Source organism: Hyperolius riggenbachi, chromosome 3, assembly GCF_040937935.1.
Source record: "Hyperolius riggenbachi isolate aHypRig1 chromosome 3, aHypRig1.pri, whole genome shotgun sequence".
In the NCBI taxonomy this organism is placed as follows: Eukaryota; Metazoa; Chordata; class Amphibia; order Anura; family Hyperoliidae; genus Hyperolius; species Hyperolius riggenbachi.
The window spans coordinates 43088428-43100856 of NC_090648.1; positions in this window are offsets into that span (position 1 = coordinate 43088428).

Genomic DNA, 12429 nt, shown 5'->3' on the forward strand with positions numbered 1-12429 from the left:
TCAGGCGGCTAGGGGGGCCCTCTTTCGCCGCTGCTCGCGGCGAATCGCCGCAGAGCGGCGGCGATCAGGCAGCACACGCGGCTGGCAAAGTGCCGGCTGTGTGTGCTGCTTTTTATTTCGTTAAAATCGGCCCAGCAGGGCCTGAGCGGCAGCCGCTGGCGGTGTTGGACGAGCTGAGCTCGTCCAGACCGCTCAGCTGGTTAAATGCTGGAGGGGAGCGCAGAGGGGAGAACCCGAGGTGAGGGAGGGGGCGACCGTCCTCCCTCCCCGCCGAAGTGCAGCATGGCATTCCCCTCATGCTGCGACCCCTCCAGCCCCCCAAAACAGCCCCGAGCGGGCCCCAGGGGGGGGGGGGGGCCCGCTCAGTATTTCTGCAGGTGGCCCGGTTGGACCTTGTTACGCCCCTGAGGCTGCCATATTTATTTCCCTTAAAACAATGCAGATTCCCTGGCTGTCTTGTTGACTTTCTCCCTCTAATACTTTTAGCAGTAGACCCTGAACAACCATATGCAGATCACATGATCCTGACAAATATCGGACAAGATTACCTGCATGGTTCATCTTACTACACTACCCAATGAGCTGCAAGGAGCAGGAGGCCACGTTACTCATTTTCCAGTCCTGGACATACTTTAATGCTCCGATGTCTCTGTTATGAACCCTTCGCACTAGTTGCACTTGCAGGTACAGTATGTCGCATTTCTGTAAATATCTTATATCTTTTCTGGAGATAGGGCACTTTGGTACAATGTAAAATAGGCGTGTTTAAGCCTTGGGAGAAGCGCGTCGCCACGCGAAACGATCGTCAGGGACGTCCCACCTTGCACCCACTGCCTCCAGGCCACAGGGTATGTTTGCTGTCACACAGAACATAATTGTACTGTGCCTGCTTCATTAATGCATGGCCTGCACAGCTGCAAACCTATGCACATTATACCAATAAAAGCTTGATCAAGGCTGGGACAGTTGCTTCATGTAATTCGAATAATAAGACTTTAATCCAGGGCTGTGGAGTCGGTACAAAAATCCTCTGACTCCGACTCCTCAGTTTATGAAACCACCGACTCCAACTCCGACTCCAGGTACCCAAAATAGCTCCGACTCCTCGACTCCAACTCCTTAGTCTAATACTTACCAGGGCTATGGATTTGGTACAAAAATCATCCGACTCCCGACTCCTCAGTTTATGAAACCACCAACTCCCACCCCAGATACCCAAAATCGCTCCAACTCCGACTCCACAGCCCTGCTTTAATCTTCCACACATAAGCATGCTTGGAGCTTAATGTGGTAGAACCTTGTATGTCTTCCTGAGCCCCTCATCCAGTGAACCCCTCTAGTAGTGCCGGGCTGTGCGCCTCCTGATCACACGTCCGGTTTGGCATATAGCTTCGTCATGGGTGCCCTGTTTCACATATAGCTTCATCAGGGGTGCCCGGTTTTACATATAGTTTCATCAAAGGTGCTGGTTTCACATGTAGCTTTGTCAGGGGTCAGGGCACCTCTGACGAACTATATGCGAAACCGGTAGGGTGAGAAGGCCATGCAGCCGATGCATGCTTGTAAATAACACTGGTTACATTCAGTGGTGTAGCAATAGGGGATGCAGAGGTTGCGACAGCACCGGGGCCCCTGGAACAGAAGGGCCTACTAGAGGCCATCCTTGATTCATCTTATTAGCTTTTTAATAATGTTATGCTGGTAATGAACACCTCTGTATGTGCATTGCATAGTGGTTATCCTTAACCATTTCAGCCCGCAGGGATTTTTCACCTTATGCATCAAAGCAATTTTCACCTCCCATTCATTCAGTCATAACTTTATCACTACTTATCACAATTTATTGATCTATATCTTGTTTTTTCTGCCACTAATTAGGCTTTCTTTGGGTGGTACATTTTGCTAAGAATTATTTTTTTATAAATGCATTTTAACAGGATTAATAAGAAAAAAATGGAAAAAATTATTATTTCTCAGTTTTCGGACATTATAGCTTTAAAATAATCCACGCTACCATAATTAAAACCTATGTGTTTTATTTGCCCGTTTGTCTCGGTTATGACACCATTTAAATTTTGTCCCTATCACAATGTATGGCGCCAATATTTTATTTGGAAATAAAGGTGCATTTTTTCCGTTTTGCGTCTATCACTATTTACAAGCTTATAATTTAAAAAATGTTCCGAGTATACCCCCCTTCAAATGCATATTTAAAAAGTTCAGACCCTTAGGTAACTATCTATGTCTTTTTTTTTTTTTTTTTTTTAATTATAAATTTTTTTTTCTATTAAAAATTTTATTTGAGTAATATTTTGGTGGGGGAAATAAACAGTTAATGTTAAATGTTATTATATGTGTAAATTGTAATGTAAAAAAATATGTAGATGTAGTTTTACTATTTGGCCACAAGATGGCCACCTTGAGTTTTTTTTTTTTCTCCTTGTGCTTCTCGCTAAGCGGAAGCACAAGGATGACGCGGAAAATTTTACATGCAGAAAGACTGAAGCCTCTTGTAAGAGCGCTTCGGTTTTTCTGCTGGGGCACGGATCGGTGATCGGGAACCATATTCCCATTCACTGATCCCAGGGCTACCGGGGGACAGCACGGGGGCGCGCCCGCGAACACGCACGGGAGCACGCCGAAGTGCGGCACTGCAGCAGAGCAGCCACCCGGACGTCAGCTTCACATCCGGGTGGCAGAAATGGTTAACAAGTCATTTCCTTACTCTGATTACACCTCTCCGACACTGCAGCTGTTCTCAATAACTTTTCTGGCTTCATATCAATAGAATGCTTGGGGCCCCATATAACACTCGTACCGGGGCCCTAAGCTCCTTTGTTGCATTGAAAGGGTCTATTTTAGAGGGACCCCTGACGTGAGTTGTATACTGGTTTATGTTTCTAAGTGGATGCTGTTTTAGCATTATTTTATAAACGCTACTTGTGTTGGAAGCTGATCTTAGAGTCTTTGTATTTCCCTGTTGTCTATATATGGGACTATAGCCATGGAGGATAAGTTGAATTGCTATTGCTGGGTGCTTTTTCTCCAGTCTCTGTCTCCTCTCTCCCTTATTTTAGACATTTCAAATTAGCTATCACAAGCAGAGCAGCAATGAGACATTCCCTTACTCACTCAGAGGTGAAACTACCAGGACATCCCTCTGGCCCTGATATTTTTAAAGGAGCAAAGGCAGCAGGGGAAGAGAGGAAAGCCCTGTAGAATCTACAGATTAAAATTTCCAAGTGTAATGAAAGCGATTTTCTATAAAAGACAACCAAATACAGCCTGGCCACGTGGGAAGCTATACGTTGTGATTTCTGTGGTCGGGGTGCCACTTTAGTGCCTGCATTAGTTGTATCACTTTCTGTATGCATGGTAAAGGCCTGTCTAGTTAGTGCACATCCTCCATACCCAGTCATTATATCCAGCACTGAGCAGGGCTGCCACCTCATCCCTGTAATTACTGCAGTTAAACAGCATAATGGGATTTTTAGCTGCCAACCGTTCATTTTATTCCTTGCACGTGGATTTCAATAGGCTGCGTTTCGCCATCCGAATGAAACGAACCCTTAATGTAAAATCTCTTCAAAAGTTTTGCAGGGTTAATAGCTCATGCGCTCGCCCGTAAATTATTATATTTCTGAAACTCCACCCCCCTTGGCTGCCCCAAGTATCTCAGAACCTCTGTGGCCACACCCACCTGCATAGAGTGCGGCCCGATCCCAGTTCGGCAACAGCGGTCTAATAGCGGGGGGTCGGACCACAGCAACACAGTTGGGTGTGGCTATAGAGCTTTGGAGCCTAATAGCTGGAGGTCGGACAACAACGGCCTAATAGCTTGGGGGCGGACCGTGGCAAAACAGGTGGGTGTGGCCATAGAGCTTTGGAGACACTTTGTACAGCCAAGGTGGGGCGGAGTTTTAGTCATATAACAATTTATAGGTAAATTATTACCCCCCTTTAAAGAGGTTTACATTGGCCACAACCGAGCAGGACTCTTCCGGAGGGCCCCAGAGGCTTCTCTCTTCTCTGGTAATTATGTGTTTCTTAAAGTGTACCTGAGACATTTAATCTAGCATCTTTTAAACTTACCTGGGGCTTCCTCCCGCCCCGTGCAGACCGTGGGCTCCATCGCCATCCTCCGGGGCCCCTCCATCCCTCCGCTGTCTCCAATTATATATTTTCCAGTCAGGGCCAGTCATGCTACACCTGTTGCGCTCCCGTGACCCAGGCCGCTCTGAGCTTGCGCAGTACTAACTGTGGCCACAGGAGCGTGACAGGGTGAAGCACGACTGGCCGCAACTGGGAAATATACCGGGGCAGGCAACGGAGCAAAGGAGGGGCCCCGAAGGATAGTGAGGGAGCCCAATGCCTGCATGGGGCTGGAGGAGGCGGCCTGCATGGGGCTGGAGGAGGCGGCCTACATGGGGCTGGAAGAAGCCCCAGGTAAGTATAAAAGCTGCTAGATTAAATGTCTCAGGTACACTTTAACCCACACTTTAGTCCGTATGTGTCGGTCATATGCATTTTAGGCACAGGGAGAAGCCGAAAAACTGCTCACCCTGCGCTGGGTAATTTCTGGGAATATATCTGTCTATATATATATATTTTTTTAGCCATGTAACTTGGAGTCCGGCTTTTGCCAGTAACCGAATTATGGTAATTTTATTGTAATTTTGCCTGCGCCACTGTAGCCATAATTAATATTACGGCCTATGGCGGTGCGCAAATCAGGCGGTGCGTAAATCAGGCACTGCGGGGCAAAACTACCTGACTCCGGAATCGGTACGCAATCCCTTGGGTGAGAAAGATCCCCTGTAGAGCCCCCCGTGTGTACAGGGCTTTAGGCTGCAGCCTACGTTGCCTTCACATCCTTTTCAGAAAAACAAAGAGTGAGAAAAGCATATGAAATATAAACCCCACGGTCCAGATATTTCTCACAAACTACTGTCTGGAGGTCACCCATGTGCTCTGTAGAAACAGCAGCGATGACTGTCCAAAGAGCCTTCAGGGAGCCACTGAGAAGCCATTATCAAATAACATAGCGGCCGGTATTAATCCCCTGCAGAGTGAATTATACTCCCAGGCAGACGACGGACGTTTGCAGGAATAAGCCGGGCTTAGATCTTCTACAGAACTGCCCTGCGGGATTCTGGGAGCCCTGCAGCGCCTGTCGATGAAAGCAGAAATATTATCTTATTAGCTTTCTTTTATCTATAGGCTGTACATGTAAATAATCTTACCAGTCTGTTTTAATAATAACCTTGTTTCAAATTGAAATGTGTTTTTTTATATGTAATTTGTTCTGTTTCTCAGGCAGCGTTCACTGGGCTGATTTGTATTGACTATGGCATCCGTCTCTTCTCATTTGTTCAGTCGACTCCGACTCTTCGTGACCATATGTATCTCTGCACACCCAATATCTTCGTCAATCACTGCTTCTTTCAGCTGTTGCATAGGCATGTTCATAGCGTCACATAAGCTGTCTATCCACCTTAGCCTCTGTCGTACTCTTCTTCTTTTGTCATCAATTTTCCAAGCATAAGAAGCTGGTCTTTTCATTATGTGACAAAAATTATTTGAGCTTTATTAGTAGTATCAGCCGTTCTGGTGAACACTCTGGCCTTATTTCTTTAACCTCCTTGCCGGTCTAAAAAATCCGGCAAGGAGGCAGCGGCGCACATTTTTTTAATTTTTTTTTTTTTTAAATCATGTAGCGAGCCAAGGGCTCGCTACATGATAGCCGCTAAGCGGCGGCATCCCCCCACCCACTCCGATCGCCTTCGGCGATCAGAGTATGCAGGGAATCCCGTTGAGAACGGGATTTCCTGCAGGGCTTCCCCGGTCGCCATGGCGACGGGGCGGGATGACGTCACCGACGTCATGGACGTCGGGACGTCATAGGGAATCCCGATCCGCCCCTCAACGCTGCCTGGCACTGATTGGCCAGGCAGCACAGGGCTCTGGGGCGGGGGGGAGCGACTCGGCGCGGCGGATTGCGGCGGATCGGCGGCGAGCGGCGGCGATCGGAAGTTACAAGCAGCTAGCAAAGTGCTAGCTGCTTGTAACAAAAAAAAAATTATGCAAATCGGCCCAGCGGGGCCTGAGATATCCTCCTGCGCAGGTTACCCCGAGCTGAGCTCGGGATAACCGGCAAGGAGGTTAAAGGGCCACTCTCGCGAAAAAAGTAGGCAGTTAAAATCTGACAGAACCGACAGGTTTTGGGCCAATCCATCTCCTCATGGGGGAATCTCAGGGTTTCCTTTGTTTTCAACAGCATTTCCTGAACAGCAGTTGCAAAGTCTAACTGACAAAATAGTGTGCAAGTGAGTAGGGACAAACACTGGAATAACAGCGCAGGAGATTTGGGCGCAGCTGGCGCCACCATAGGCCGTAATATGAATTACAGCTATAGCGACGCTTAGTGAGTAACTTTGGCGCTGTCAGAAGACGGAGCTGAAGTTACTTTTAAAACACAATAATTCGGGCTCTAATAATTGCTGGAAGCCGAATTACTACTTTCACCCAATATCCATGGCGGCCTAGAGGGGAAATAGTAATTAACGCCACCTGGACTTGTGCAGCAGCAGGGTAAGCCATATATCCTGCTCCCAAGTCTCCTGGTGGCGATTTCATATGTATGCAGTAGGGAGGCTGGCTGGTATCTTACTATTTTGGCAGTTAAACTGCTATTCAGGAAATGCTGTTGAAAAAAAGAAAACCCTGAGAATCCCCCATGAGGAGATGGATTGGCCCAAAAACTGTTGGGTCTGTCAGATTTGAACTGCCTACTTTTTTTCGTTATAGTGGTCCTTTAGGCATTGACTGGTTAGATCTAGCAGTCCAGGGAACTCCCAGTAGCTTTCTACACACCTACAGTTTAAAAGCATACATTTTTCTACGCATGACCATATTTATAGTCCAACTTTCACAGGCATATGTTACTGTAAAGACCACAGCTCTAACTATCCTGATCTTTGTTGGTAAGTGACATCTCTATCCTTTAGTACCTTGGCCTCAATTCACTAAGATCATGCTGGAGATAATAAGGCAAGAGAAAACTTACCTCCACACAGTGAGAGAGTTATCTTATCTCTTCATTCCTTAAGTTACCTCCTCTGTAGTTAATTTACCTCCTCTGTAGTTATTTTCACACGCAGTTAATTAACAGCCTGTCTTTAACTCTGGAGTTATTTTAAGGATTGAAGAGTTAACTTAAAGACAGAAGAGTTAACTTTAGGTTTGCCTGAGGTAAAATGTTTCCTGAATACTACATGCCTTATCACCATGGTAACAACTCTAGAAATGTTATTAAAGACAGGAGATAAGCTTAGTGAATTGAGGCCATTGTCCAAACTTGCCCTAGCTTTCCTTTCAAGCAACAAGCGTCTCTTAATCTCATGGTCACCATCGGCAGAGATCTTCAATCCCAGGGAGATGAAATCTGTTACTTCTACTTTTTCCCCATCTATTTTGAGATGATTCATTAACCCTCAGGGCTCGCTACATGATAGCCGCAGCGCAGCGGCATCCCCCCACCCACTCCGATCGCCTTCGGCGATCAGAGTAAGCAGGAAATCCCGTTCAGAACGGGATTTCCTGCTGGGCTTCCCCGGTCGCCATGGCGACGGGGCGGGATGACGTCACCGACGTCATGGACGTCGTGACGTCAGAGGAAGTTCCGATCCACCCCTCAGCGCTGCCTGGCACTGATTGGCCAGGCTGCGCAAGGGGTCGGGGAGGGGGGGGCTGCACGGCGGGTAGCGGCGGATCGGCGGCGAGCGGCGGCGATCGGAAGTTACATGCAGCTAGCAAAGTGCTAGCTGCGTGTAACAAAACAAAAATTATGCAAATCAGCCCACCGGGGCCTGAGAACTCCTCCTGCGCAACATACCCCGAGCTCAGCTCGGGATTATCGCTCAGGAGGTTAAAGCAGATGACATGACTTTAGTTTTAGACCAGCTTTGGCACTTTCTTGTTTGACATTCATGGCTAGGCTCTTTCATTTCTGCCAAGAAGCAACCATAGTTATGCCACCTGTACTGGACTGATAAAGTGATTTTCCAGTCTTTGGTGAAATATCTCTAGGCATCAGGATCCCTATAGCACATACTGTAACAAAAGGGTGCTAATAAGTTCCTGGATTTTTCCAGAAAGGAGAGAGCTAGAGTTATGAAATAACACATTTATTAAAGATAGTTTACCGTGAGGCTGAGACACATGGTACAGCGTAGTTGCAGCCACTCGAGACCATTCAAGGTCCTTTGGTTGGCTTCAAACTGACTCTCAGCACCATGTTTGATGTCAGAATGTTGCCCCTTTGTGTGTTTTTTCAAGTTCGAGAGCTGATATGATAAGGGACCCAATGATGTACAGTTCTTTAAAAACAATGCACAACGCCGGTAAGCTTCCTCAGAGGCCGCCACACTATCTTCCCTATATAGACCCTGTAGTTTAGGCCTAACAACATCTGGTAAGCATTTTCATGGCTTTTGGTGTGGTGGTGGAACACTGAGCCTGCGCTGAAGTTAAGGATCAGTTTTTTGAAGAGTTTGCTGTAAATTGGACTTAAAGAGAGCCCGAGATGGGCTAAAAAAAAAAAAAGTAGGCTACCCGATCCGCAGGGCTGAGTGGATCAGGTAGTCGCAAAAATTGCCGCTCCCATGGGCTGCAATAGCACACTTTCAGTTGTGTGACCTCTGGGTCACGACGCTGCACTGAGAGACTGGGTGTCTCTCATATTGTGCAGGGAGGCAGGGGAGTGGCAGAAGGCACGGCCAGGGGAGAGTGCTGCCCAATGGCAGCTCAGGAAACCCTGCAGGAACGCCCCTGGCGGGCGTTTCAAACAGGGAATTCCTCTCCCCTCTGTTTACCTCCGAGTTAGTGACAAATCTTGTCGCTGAACTCGGCTATAGCGCCACTGTGGGGGTTCAGAGTGCGGCGGTTGGGGGACACAGTGCCATGTCATTAGGCAGAGAACATGGCTCGGTGTCCCATCTGCCCTCCGAAGATCCACCTTGGGTTCTCTTTAACCTCCAGAATTTGTGTCTTTTTATTGATGCTTTTAGCCAGGGCAGTTTCTAGGCTAAATTGTACCCCGGACGAGGGTGTAAAAATTGTACCCCGTTTCCGCCCCCACTGCCGTGGACTCGTGAACCTTTACTCTTTAGGGACAGTCACACAGCCACAGGTCACAAGTAGATCTGCCTACTTACTAGTGACCAGCCGCTCATCCAGGAGGAGGGAGGGACCAGGAAAACACACAGGCGAAGAGAGCCCGGAAAGCCGACTCCTCCATGGGCGCCGCACACTGACAGCCTGCAGTACCGCTACAGGACAACAGGTATCATCATGCGGTGGTGACGTGATGATGACATGACGTCTGACGCAGGAAGCCCAGGAGGAGTCAAGGAAGGTGATTGCGCTGGTAATCTTCTTTCTTCCATATGGCTGCACTGCGCATTATCCGCTCCCTAACGGTATGTCCTTCTGCCTGCGCCCCCCACTTCTTCTACTTGCCGGTCTGCGCCCATGGTGGTCGCACTGCCCAAGAAACTGTCTTGCTTGTAGGGCTGATTTATTTATTTTTTTACTATTTTAAAATTTGATTATTGAGTGATATGTTTTTCAACCCAACCAACATTTTTGCAGTATATAATTTTTTTTCCCCGAAATTGCAACAGTCTCGAACACACGTGTGTAGTTCCTTGAGCAATTTCCCAAAAACTTCCATTTGACTAAAAAATTGGATCAGTTTAGTCGAACCGAAATAAATGTAACATATTTCCACCTTAATCTGGAACCCACTACAAATCGTTTTTAAGTAGCGTTTTGCAAGTGATTTTCCGGCACTTTTGGGAGCGGTTTTAAAAAGTGTAAGCTTTTTGCCAGCGCTTGTGTAGCGATTTGCAATCAGCGATTTTAATTCTGATTGGTCCTTTCTATGCATCATATTTTTTTTACAGTTTACAGTCATTTAAAATCTCACACAAATCGTTACGTGTAGTGATTCATGTGCAATTTGCCAGCGCTTTAATGCTTTACATTGAAGCGCAAACGCTCCCAAAATGCTGCATGTCCTGCGATTGCGATTTTGGTAATCTCAATAGCTGCTGCGGAATTTGTTACATTTATTAACATTGGCAGAGCGTTTAGGGAAATAGCTAGCGATTTAAAGCGTTCGCTAAACGCTCAGAAAAGCGCTCTAGTGGGTTCAAACCTTCCGCTCCAAGCCAAGCCTCCACTCTCCCCTCCGTAAGATCGTGCCCGCGGCTGAGTCGGGATTTTCTGCGCATGCAAGCCTCTCGTGATAGCACTCCCATCGGCAGCAGTGATCTGCACTTGCGCAGTTCAAAGGGAATTTACTTACGCAAGCACAAGAGGCGCACATGCGCAGATTCTGACCCTGCAGCGGGGCGTGATCTATCGGAGGGGAGAGCAGAGGCCTGGCTCAGAGCAGAACTACACCATGGGGCCTAGGGGCAAGAAGAAGCCCCAGGTGAGTAAAGCTTTTCTTTTTCAGATTCCTGGATGTATCCTTTAAGACAGGGACACTTGGAAGGCAAACCCTCCTGCCCTCTCACCTCTCCTTTCCTCTCCCATCAGCAGAAACGTGAGGATTCAGCTGAGCTTTCACATTTATGACCAAGTCTGGCGCAAGAGTGCTTAGAAACACCTGACCAGCTGCTTATGGAGGCTAAAAAGGCCCGCACTTGTGGTTGGGGCTGGAGATTATCCAGGAAGGAGGCATGCTGGGTAATCTGTCCTCCATTTTGCACCTGTATTGCTGCATATAAACCGAGCAGCTGCTGTTTTCTTTATATCCTTTAAAAGCTTTCTCTCCATGAGGGTTGCCATGACATTTCCTCACAGAACGGTGTTACCACAGCTGCCAGAATTTCATTTCCACGACAGGCGCCTTATTGCTGGCATTCTGCGCGAATGTTCCTCAATTACAGGCCCATCTTGTTGAAAACAAAACAAAACCTGGATTTCTGAGAGAGAATAAAATCCAGCATACAGAGGCATCGGCACAGAATATGGAGCAAAACAGCGAGCTCTGTATACAGTAAGGACGTTTGAGGATGACTCACGCTTGAAATGCGTCACAGTAAATAAAGTGTGGTTGTGTACGTGTGCCCAGGCGACGACAGCCAATGGCAGCAGCCCGCAGTCAGCTGGATAGGCATGGCTGTGAGTGTGAGAGGCAATGCTGGGAAAGGAACAAGGGGATGGGGAAAAAAGTGGAAAAAACAGCAAAAAAGAGACAAAGGAAAGAGGAGAGTAAAAATAGGAACAAAAGTTACATCAGATTTAAAAGAAAATTCCAGTCAGCTCAATTTGCAGCAAACCTGGCTTCATGACAGAACTCCGCTGTAGCTTCAGAAGAATGAAAGCCCTTTAATAAAAAATAAAAGCCCCTACTGTACGGTGCATGACCTGACAAAAAGTCCCTCGAGTTATGTCAGCTTTTCTAATTAAAGTTTAGGCAACCTTTTTTTTCCTGTGCTTACAGTCACACCCAAGCCTTTTACAATATATGTTACTTCCCTGTAGGTCTATATCATTTTTTAAACTTAGGAGATACATTTTATAGTCCACCTCACCAACATGTACCTTATATACTCGCGTATAAGCCTACTTTTTTTTTTGCTGCTCAAGACTACCTGTGTCCCCCGGCTTGTGGAGCGAAGCGTGCAATGATCAGGGATTCTTCCTGTGTAGCAATCACTGTGTCTCACATCTATGACGCCATCTATTGGCATCTTGAGACAGCTGTATCATCCTTTGGGCACATCTGGCTATGGGGAGGGGGGCCATACTGGGGAAGGGGCTTATACCTGAGTCAATCACATTTTCCTGGTTTCTCAAGGGAAAGTGGGTACTGCGGCTTATATGTGGGTATACAGTGGTGTGAAAAACTATTTGCCCCCTTCCTGATTTCTTATTCTTTTGCATGTTTGTCACACTTAAATGTTTCTGCTCATCAAAAACCGTTAACTATTAGTCAAAGATAACATAATTGAACACAAGATGCAGTTTTAAATGATGGTTTTTATTATTTAGTGAGAAAAAAAACTCCAAACCTACATGGCCCTGTGTGAAAAAGAAATTGCCCCCTGAACCTAACAACTGGTTGGGCCACCCTTAGCAGCAATAACTGCAATCAAGCGTTTGCGATAACTTGCAACGAGTCTTTTACAGCGCTCTGGAGGAATTTTGGCCCACTCATCTTTGCAGAATTAGTAGCAAAAGAGAAAAAGCAATCCCAGGAGCAGCTCATCCAATATTTAAAGGCAACTTTAAATCATCTTCATTAAAAAAGGCAAGGCTTTGTAATGGCATAAAAAATAGTATAGAAAAAATACACCAAGATTACTTATCTAGTCACTGCAGCAGCAAGTAGGTGCGGAGGTATAGTCGACGGCC